Genomic DNA, 10400 nt, shown 5'->3' with positions numbered 1-10400 from the left:
GGGTGGGGGCTGGTGGGGAAATGGGAAAATCTGCCTATAAAATTAATGTTTCAGTTTATTTTTCAGATTACATGCCTTTCTTTATAAGGGATGCTGGCACAGACCCCTAAAATAAGCTTTTGGTAGTACTGTACCTTTGAAGAGTGGTGAAGGATGCTAATGGATAATCTCCTGAAAGTTGTGGCTTTTGAGACCCTTACTGTGGGCTGTAGAATTGCTAAACATTGTTTAGCAAATAATGTTGCTTAGTTTCAACTGACATTGACTTTCATCACTGAAACAGCGTACCAAGGGTTGTAAGCTTACTCATAGACTTTCAATAAGCCTTGCAATGTATATGATAGTTTTTAGCTTAATGTGAACTTAAATTATCTTGATAAAGTAGTTTCCTAAAAGTTGATATGAAACTTGGGGTGGGAAAGGGAAGGCAATAATTTTGAAGTATTTTAGTCATTTTTCTCATTTAAAGAAACCACTTGCCCCCATTTCCTCTTCTCTACTTTCTCTCACAATTTTGTTTTAAGAGGAACACTTATTTTTTAAACTTACCTCTTCCTAATCTTTAATTAAAGCTGCATTATCCAAGACCCCCACCCCCAGTGTTTTTAATAGGTATCTTACAAGCTTAACCTATTGGCTCATGTTACTTAATGAAACCATAATCCTCTTTGCTTAGAACATTGATTAAACTCCTAAGTACTATAAAACCCACCACTCTTTATAAATATTATACCAATATTTATACCAAACAATATAAACAGATAACAATTTGGGAAATTGTAATGTTACGCCTGTGCAATTTTTATAAGTGGCATATTATGGCAGATAAAAATTTAGATACTCGGCTTTTCTTGGGCAAGCCACTAAGTTGTGGCGGAATGTTTTCTGGTGTTCTTGGACTGCAATTATGCACTATTAAAGTAGTGGCCTGCTACATAACTGCATTTAGCCAGCATTTCTGCAGTGCGTAACTGTGAGGAACGTAGTACCGCAAATGGCAATGGACATTAGGACCCGGATGTAGTATTCCTGCTTGCTCCAAGATTCTCATTGCCGACTGCATACAGGTAGGTAACAAGCAATATAATCTAACTTGGTGACTTGCTATGTACTTTTATTCCGTGGGCATTCTGACATCACACTTCTGACAGTGAAATTACAGTGCAGCACCAAAACTTGTATGGTAAAGCTAGCTTATCAAAACTGTGTGGGTTTGGGGTTAGAGCTGTAATTTGTCAGGCAGAATTCAGTGCTGTTGCAGTTCTCAGATAAAAAGTGCAAACTTGATTCTTTGGTATCTCTGACTCAGTTGTGTGGTTTTCTTTAGTTGCATTGTAACTGAAGATAACATGGAAACACATCAGTGGTGTGGGGGATGAGGGAACCAAACCATACTTGGGAACTAGAGTGCTTTTAGCACCTTGACATGGACTCTGTAGCATGTGATAATTAGTCTCTGTTGTAGCAAACTGACCTGCCCAGGGGTCAGCAATATCAGTAATTTCAGTATGCAATCTTGGCAATTCTGCAAGTTTAGTGAATTAAGACTAAAAGTACAGTTTTTTTGTAATGTGGTTTAAAATTTTTTAAAACATGGGCTCCATGGAAACACCTTTGTTACTAACTTGGGCTTAGATGGGAATCTAACGTGAATAGTTCAAGTTATGTGACTTAATCTAAATATGTCTATACTCTAAACCTGGGGGAAGGTGGTGTGGAACATTGACTTGCCTACAGTTGAATACGTGTTGGGAATCATTCCCAATCATAAGACTTCGTCGTATTCTGTAGGATGACTGCATTATGTTCAGGGTAGCATTTTGAATTTGGTTCCCTTAGTTTTAGGGATATGATGGTATAGTCCAAAATGTTTAATTACAAGAAAACATAAGCCTTCAAAAGTACCTTCTTTTGTTGCTTAGGACTTACCCTTTGCATCGACTGTTGTTCTAGACCTCAATTCAACTTAACTTTGGTCTCTGAATTGGTTTTTAGCTAGCATGCATGAGAAACAGCTTTCATGTATTATAATGCTTTCTGCTCTGTAACTAGAAAGTTTGCCTTACTTTGCATAAGTGCCGGTGAAAACTCTTCATGACTATGAGAATTTTCTTCCTTTGTATCTAGAAAAATAGCTTGCTCTTTGGCAAGCAAATTCGTAGGTGGGGACAGGTTTGTACTTTTATGTATGTAGTCCATTCAAGCAAACAACTTTTTGACTCTCCTGCTAAATAAAAGAGTAAATGGTGACTAGTTTAGCTTTTCCATATTTATAATATGCAGATCAAACGTAATGTCAGTACCAGTGACAATGAGTATCACTAAATTGCATGGAACCCTGATGGGAATTTTCTGTGTCATACCATTAAATCGGTGGCCAATGCCTGCTACCGTGGTTTAGTGATTGGGTATTTAGAAGTAAAAGCTCAGGTTCATTTCTTACCAGTCAGTAACAATTTTCAGAGATTGTACTTAGTAATAATATATGGACTTCAGGAACATCATGGAGGGCGGGTTGGGGTCAATTTTGCTTTATTCTGCTTACTTCAAGATTATTGGTCTTGCACTTGAGGATGAGAAACTTGTGACTTAAGTTGATTCTTACTAGTTTTAATTTGTATGTAGCTTAAAATTGTGAATCTTAGTGCAGTGGGTTTTTAAAAAGCACTCAGTCAAAAAGCTGGGAATTAAGTGGGTTTCAGTAATAACGCTATACCAAGGTGCTTGCAATGTATTTCATAATCTTTTCTTGTTACAAACCAAAATTATTCTTTTTAATGACACAAAGTCTTGAGTTCAGAGGTGTGATGCCAGAATGTATTTTCGTACTGTTAGGCCCTTGGAACAGGTACCGGTGCTTTCTCAAAGATGAAAGAAATGCAATGGGTGCTCTTCATGTAAGGTTGCAAACCTACAAAGAATGCATAATAGTCTCACTTTTCCCCAATAAAGAGATGCGTGTGACTAGTTTTGGACTTTTAACTTTAATGGGGGTTGCATGTCTCCTTTTGTTAATCATTGTCAGCTGCAGTGACATGATTCATCACAGTCCTGCATTTACTGCCTTTCCCTTAATGATTTTGGATAGGTTTTAGAGAGCCAGGATGTTTGTTCTGGGCCTTTATTTGGTTTTGGCTTTAGCTGATAATGTTTCAGTGCTGTCAGCTAGTGCAGTTCTCAAGTGGCTGCCTATTAGGGAAAGAATTCAGAGGATTTGACTGCTCCTAATCATCTGTCATTGCTGCTAGATAATGATTGGCAATTTTTAAGACTCAACTGTGGAAATCTCAACAGTTGCTAGTAAACCATCAACCATAAAAATGTTGCTTTTGAACACCAGTGCTGAAAAGATTTTTTTTTTGAGAGTGATAAAAGAGCTGGATGCAGAATAGGATAATCTGGAGAATGGGGGGAATGCAAAACGATATAGTATCCCTTATGGATGGTACATGTGCAACAGGGAACTCTTATTCATATACTCTTGGCAGTTAATGATACAGGGTGGAAGGAAAACCTGGAACTTGAGTTAAGGCTGATCTTCTGTTTTGTGCACTGTGACCCTGCCAGGCATGTAGTGAAGGTGAAGGTCTTTTCCCTCAGAACAGCTCGGTTCCTTGCTGTCCCAGTACGGCATAGCTTTCCTGCCTAACCTAAAACTCAGTGAGGGGAAAGAATGAGAAAATAGGATTGCAGGATAACTACTGCAGTGTTGTGTATTGTGGGAAGGGGTGGGGAACTCTGAAGATTCCTGCTGAAGGTGGTCAGCCCACCGGAGAATGGAAGACATACTTGAATGGGGAGCAGGGTATGTGCTTTTATATTAAAAGAGAGCTGATGTTAGAACTCATTTGGTGAAGTAAACGTTGTCACATACCTTCACATAAGGGATAGTATATTTTGGGTTGCAGTTAAACTTCATTGTGCTCTCAGACTGGTGAAAATAGAAGTTAGGCTTTTATATTTTAAAGAAGATACAGTTTTCATTCTAATTCAGGTGTCTACTTACTACATTATATAAGAATAATTTTAGAATTTTTTTCACCCATAAAGTCTCTTCCTATTTTTTTATGCTGTAACTTACCCCCAATCTTTGTCTCTGGAATTTTACTCTTTAAATTTTGAAGTTAACTAGCATTTTCAAACCTTTATTTTATACCCTTGTCTTTTATATTAACTTTTTCTTATTATTCTTTAGGTAAGAATGATTGATGTTGGCTGAATTGGAGTGCTCATTCACTTGAAGTAAGTTTCCTTAGTAATCTTAACCTCTAGAGGATTTGGGGTGTGATTTGTCTTCTGTTTTTTTTGTTTGTTTTTTTGAGACAGAGTCTCACTTTGTTGCCCAGGCTAGAGTGAGTGCCGTGGCGTCAGCCTAGCTCACAGCAACCTCAATCTCCTGGGCTCAAGCAATCCTCCTGCCTCAGCCTCCCGAGTAGCTGGAACTACAGGCATGCGCCACCATGCTCGGCTAATTTTTTCTATATCTATTAGTTGACCAATTAATTTCTTTCTGTTTATAGTAGAGATGGGGTCTCGCTCTTGCTCAGGCTGGTTTCCAACTCATGAGCTCAAACGATCTACCCGCCTCGGCCTCCCAGAGAGCTAGGATTGATTACATGTGTGAGCCACCGCGCCTGGCCCACAGATCTTATTTGAAAAGTGTGGCCAGGTGCGGTGGTTCACACATGTAATCAATCCTAGCACTCTGGGAGGCCGAGGCAGGATTGCTAGAGCTCAGAAGTTCGAAACCAGCCTGAGCAAGAGCAATCTGCCTGCCTTAGCCTCCCAGAGTGCTAGGATTACAGGCGTGAGCCACTGCGCTTGGCCTTGTCTTCTGTTTAATGGTTAAAATAATTTGATTTAGCTATGTGGGGCAAAACTTTTTTTTATGTTTACCTTTTCCAAGATATTATATCCCTATATTAATTTTTGTTTTGGAAAATAAGTGTATGTCTGAGTGAGAAAACAAGATATTTACTATAAAAGTGTCAAAACAGGCCAGGCACAGTGGTTCATGCCTGTAGTTCGGTTACTTAGGAGGCTGAGGCAGGAGAAGTATCACTTGAGCCCCAGGAGTTGGAGGTTGCAGTGAGCTATCTGATACACCACTGCACTCCAGCCCCAGTGACAGAGTAAAATCCTGTCTCAAAAAAAAAAAAAAAAAGTCAGGCCGGGTGCGGTGGCTCACACCTGTAATCCTAGCACTCTAGGAGGCCGAGGCGGACGGATTGCTCCAGGTCAGGAGTTGGAAACCAGCCTGAGCAAGAGCGAGACCCCATCTCTACTATAAATAGAAAGAAATTAATTGGCCAGCTAATGTATATAGAAAAAATTGGCCGGGCATGGTGGCGCATGCCTGTAGTTCCAGCTACTTGGGAGGCTGAGGCAGGAGGATTGCTTGAGCCCAGGAGTTTGAGGTTGCCTTGAGCTAGGCTGACGCCATGGCACTCACTCCAGCCTGGGCAACAAAGTGAGACTCTGTCTCAAAAGAAAGAAAGAAAAAAAAAAAAGTCAAGTATTAGAATTAATGTGGGTAAATAAAACAAACAACCTGGGCAAGAGTGAGAATCTCTCTACTAAAAATAGAAAAATTAGCCAGGTGTGGTTGTGTAGTCCACTGGTCCAGCTGTGATGAGGCCACTGCAATCCAGCCTTGGGTAACAGAGGAAAAAATGCTCTCTCTTTAGAAAACTAGGAAAAAACCATCAAGCCTTGTGGGCAAAAACATAGATTAGAATTTTAAGAATGCACGGCTATGTTGTTACATAGAAGAAAAGAGAAAGCTTGATTTAATGGAGAAATGTTATTTTTTCAGTACTCTAAATTCAGTTTTAGACCCTTTGAAAATCTCCTTAATTCTTTTTTACTTAAGCTATAAATGGTATAGGAATAATTCTAGTCACTGGCAGGAGGGAAAATCCTAAGTACATGTGAAGAAAATGTGAGAGTATAACCTTGGTGTAGATCAGGTCTTTTATAAGCCATAACAGGGCAAAAATAAATAAAATCATTGATTGGAACCTACACCAAAAAATATTCAGTTTAAAAATTAAAATATGCTGAATATTTTTAAATTATAGGTGGATAGATATTTGTTCTCAAGACATCACTGCGTGAGCCAAGAAGGAAATCCACGAGTTGTTAGACTGACAAAAGTATCTAGGTAAGTTGAGTGATTCTTATTCTTAAGTGGCCTTCAGAAAGACTCTGGGGTAGTACAAAAGTAATCATACTAGTGTGTGAATCATTAATTACTATTAATGTCATATTCCTTAATAAGATTTCTTTGGTGTTAGGAAGTTCACTTGGTTGATGCTGATAAATAATGTTATGTTTGAGGACTTGATAATCCTTACTCTTACATTCTTTGGAGTAATCATTTCCTTTAATTGACAGGATCAGTTGAGCTGTGTCCAGAAAACCAGTGGAGGAGTACAAGGAAGGAATCAACAACGAATTTGTCATTAATAAAGACATTATACTAATTATCCTTTTGTTTTGTTTTTAATACTCTTTTCTAGAACTTCCTTTCATCTGTTTTGAACTTTTCAAAGTGATATAAAAAAGATGTTTTATATTATATGGCATAGAACCAGATTATATAATTCAGAAACATATTTCTTTAGGCTGTTTTGACAGTGATACTTTCATCCTCTTAATTTTAAGGCCGATTTTGTCCTAACTCTCCTGACCCTGACATAGCCATCAATATTTAAAATTGCCTTCATTCTGTAATTTTTATTCATAAAATCACTGTTACTAATTTAGCAGTTACTATCCTATACACCCTTCCTGATTGGACTGCAGGCATAATAGTATTTTGTATCCAACTTTTGTAAATAAAAAGAACCAGATGATGGCTGTTGAGTAGCCAGGCATTGTTCTACAAATAAGCACAGTCAGAATTTCATCTTGCCAAATAATACAGCACTTACTTACAACTGTGGTCAACCACAGTCCAAAAATATTATGTGGAAAATTCCAGAAGTAAGTCATAAGTTTTAAATTGCATGCTGTTCTGAGTGCTATGATAAGATTTTGTGCCATCCTCCTCTGTCCCACTGGGATGTTAGTCACATGTTGATGGTGTGTACCCATTAATCACTTAGTAACCATCTTGATTATCAGATTTAAAAAACCCACTTAAGAGTTTGGTGCTATCTGGTTCAGGCATCTGGGAGTCTTGAAATATGTCCCCGACAGATAATGGAGGACTACTGTATTTTGGTTGCCCTGAGCAGTTTGAGGTGTCAATTTTCTCTATGCCAAAATAGGTTGAATTTGATAGGCAGTGTAATCTGAGTAATGTCTATGACTATCTAGATGTAAGGAAAAGGTGACTAAAAACTGCTTAATACTTAGGGTCAAATGAACTACCCTCTTCGCTTTCGTAGCTGTCATATTAAAGCTTGCCAAGCTGTAGTTTCAACGTCTCTTTTTTACACTAGTGTATTCTAATTTTACTGTATGTGCTTCCAAAGCAAGCACTTTTTCACTGTTATTTAAGCATTTGTTCAAGACGAGGTCTGAGGCTTATTCATGTTTAAAAGGTAATTCTGTTGCTATTTCTACCTGTGGGCTTTGATTTTGGGGCCTCATTACTAATATTTTATCATATTGTGATTAAGCAGGAAATATGTGGAATTTGGGACAATTTAAGGTTACTGAAGATAGCCACAAAGAAGTTGAAAGCCACGGTATTCACTGATCCCATGAAATGGGTTTTGTTCTTGTTTTCTTTTTCTACTTTGACCAGACCATGAAATGTGTTTTGAAAAGCTGTGTGTAGCCAGTACCAGGAATGTGAGACCAACATGTTGCTGCTTTTCATTCTTAGTCACTGCTTATGACATATTTTTACAAGTAACCAAGAGAGGTCGGCTGCCCCCAAACCAAGAATCTGTTATCTGAGTCATTGTTTTAGTTCAATTTATTCTGTTGATCCTTATAACTCCCCACTTGTGGATCTCTCAAGGCCAAAGCAATCTTACAGTATGTTACAGTGATTAGGGCCACATTATTTAACCCACAATACCAGTGTTAAAATGTTTCTGCAATTTCCCCCCTTATCTGACAAGTTGCTTGTGTAGGTTGTAGTTAGCTCATCTGTAATAACATACTGCCTTTATCATAGGGTCATTGAGATAAAAAAAAAAAAATGATGTGTGCAAAGCATTTAGCACAGTGCCCAATGGTGCAAAAGGAGCACATGGTATTTTTAAGCCTTTACCAGTGAGCAAAGTTAAAAGGAATATCACCTTTAGTATACCATGTAATTGGAAAGTTTGACAGTTTTATGTTTGATAGCAAAGAAGAAAAATTTAAACTTTAGATCATGGAATCCATAGGGTATAATTAGTAACAAAGATCCTTAGTACTGAAGGGAATGGAAGCCCCAGGAGAGGCCATTTGTGGCAAGTTGCTTAACCACAAGTAGACAATAAATAGGCATAAACACAAGCATCCCTGGCTAGAAGGATCATGTTGACTAATTGGTATTTTCAAGTGCTTGATACAATACCTACCTTGATTATTCTAAAGTAAGTCTTTGTGGAGAAAATGTATGGGGGGTCAAAATTTAAGGATCTTAGAACTTGAAGTCCACAACATTGTAGTGAAATGGGCATGTAATATTTTGCATCTAAAAGCAGGTTTAGTTCTAAATAGTCCTGAGGCAGGAGGGTGCATAGCACTGTTCAAATAACTAAAAGATGGAGAGTGAAAGAGACTGGAAAGAAAGAAGGTAAAAATAATTGGGAGAAATATCCCATAGTAACATTGTTTTTTTTTGTTTTTTTGAGACAGAGTCTCACTTTGTTGTCCAGGCTAGAGTGAGTGCCGTGGCGTCAGCCTAGCTCACAGCAACCTCAAACTCCTGGGCTCAAGCGATCCTCCTGCCTCAGCCTCCCGAGTAGCTGGGACTACAGGCATGCGCCACCATGCCTGGCTAATTTTTTATATATATATCAGTTGGCCAATTAATTTCTTTCTATTTATAGTAGAGACGGGGTCTCGCTCTTGCTCAGGCTGGTTTTGAACTCCTGACCTTGAGCAATCCGCCCGCCTCGGCCTCCCAAGAGCTAGGATTACAGGCGTGAGCCACAGCGCCCGGCCCCATAGTAACGTTGTTAACATAATAACTCGTCAAACTAATCTACAGATTCAGTATAATCCTTGCTGATTTCTTGAAATTGATAGGCATATAGGGCATGTTGTGGTGGCTCATGCTTGTAATCCTAGCCACTGAGCCCAGGGAGACTAGCCTGGGCAACACAGTGAGATCCTGTGTATAGGAAAATGAAAACAAAGATTAGCCAGGTGTTGAGGCAGGAGGATTGTTTGAGCCCAGGAGTTTGAGGCCGCAGTGAGCTATGATCACACCACTGCACTCCAGCCTGAGTGACAGACCTGGTATCAAAAAAAAATTTTCTTTTCGTGTAAAAATGTAAGCCAGAATAGCCAAAACAATCTTGGAAATCTTGAAGAGCAAAGTAGGACTCACACTATCTGATTTCAACACTTATTACAAAACCACTATGATACTGGTGCAAGGATGGGCATAGATTAGTGGAATAAAATTGAGAGTTCAGAAATAAACTCTTACGTATAAATATGGTCAGCTGGTTTTCAAGGATACCAGTGTCATCTAGTGAAGAATGAATAGTCTTTTCAGCAAGTGGTGTTGGGAAATTGGGTAGCCTTGTGCAAGAGAATGAAGTTAGACCCTTAACATCACACCATATAAAAAAACCCAAAATGGATCAAAGCCCTAAATATAAGAACAAAAATTATAAAACTTAGAGGACAATGGGAAAGTCTTCATGACCTTGAATTTGAGGATTCAAATTCAAATAAGAGGATTCTTATATATAATGCCAAAACCATAAGCAGCAACAACAAAAATAGATATTGGAATTTACCAAATTACAGATTTACATGCTTCAAAGAACACTATCAAGAAAAATGAAAAAGAAGCCAGGAGCGTTGGCTCTCATGTCTAATCCTAGCACTTTGGGAGGCTTAGGTGGGAGGATCGCTTGAGACCAGCCAGAGAAACATAGACCCTGTCTTTAAAATTAAATAAATAGAAAGCCAGTGGTGGTGGCACATGCCTGTAGTCCTAGTCACTAGCCACTTGAGAGCCTGAGGCAGGAGGATGGCTTGATCCTAGGAGTTCGAGGTTGCAGTGGACTGTGATTGTGCCACTGCACTTCAGCCTGGGAGACAGAGCAAGAACTTGTCTCAAAAAAAATCTGAAAGGGGAGGAGGTTGGAAAGATGTTGGTCCAAGGATACAAAATTTCAGTTAGGAGGAGTAAGTTCAAGGATCTATTGTACAACGTGTTGGCTATAGTTAATAACAATGTATTCTTAAAAATTGCCAAGAGTAGGGCTGGGCGC

General features: G+C 38.8%; 1 long non-coding RNA gene across 1 annotated transcript; it reads left to right on the top strand.

Moving 5' to 3' along the window:
- Positions 1-4248: 4248 nt before the first annotated feature.
- LOC142863456 (uncharacterized) lies at positions 4249-6485 on the top strand. Its single transcript, XR_012914232.1, has 2 exons — positions 4249-6163; positions 6397-6485. It is a non-coding gene; the product is annotated as an uncharacterized LOC142863456 (long non-coding RNA).
- The last annotated feature ends 3915 nt before the right edge of the window (positions 6486-10400 follow it).

The sequence above is a fragment of the Microcebus murinus genome, chromosome 2, assembly GCF_040939455.1.
Source record: "Microcebus murinus isolate Inina chromosome 2, M.murinus_Inina_mat1.0, whole genome shotgun sequence".
NCBI classification, from domain to species: Eukaryota; Metazoa; Chordata; class Mammalia; order Primates; family Cheirogaleidae; genus Microcebus; species Microcebus murinus.
The sequence above is the reverse complement of the archived record's forward strand: the minus strand, read 5'-3'. Positions and strand labels throughout refer to the sequence as shown.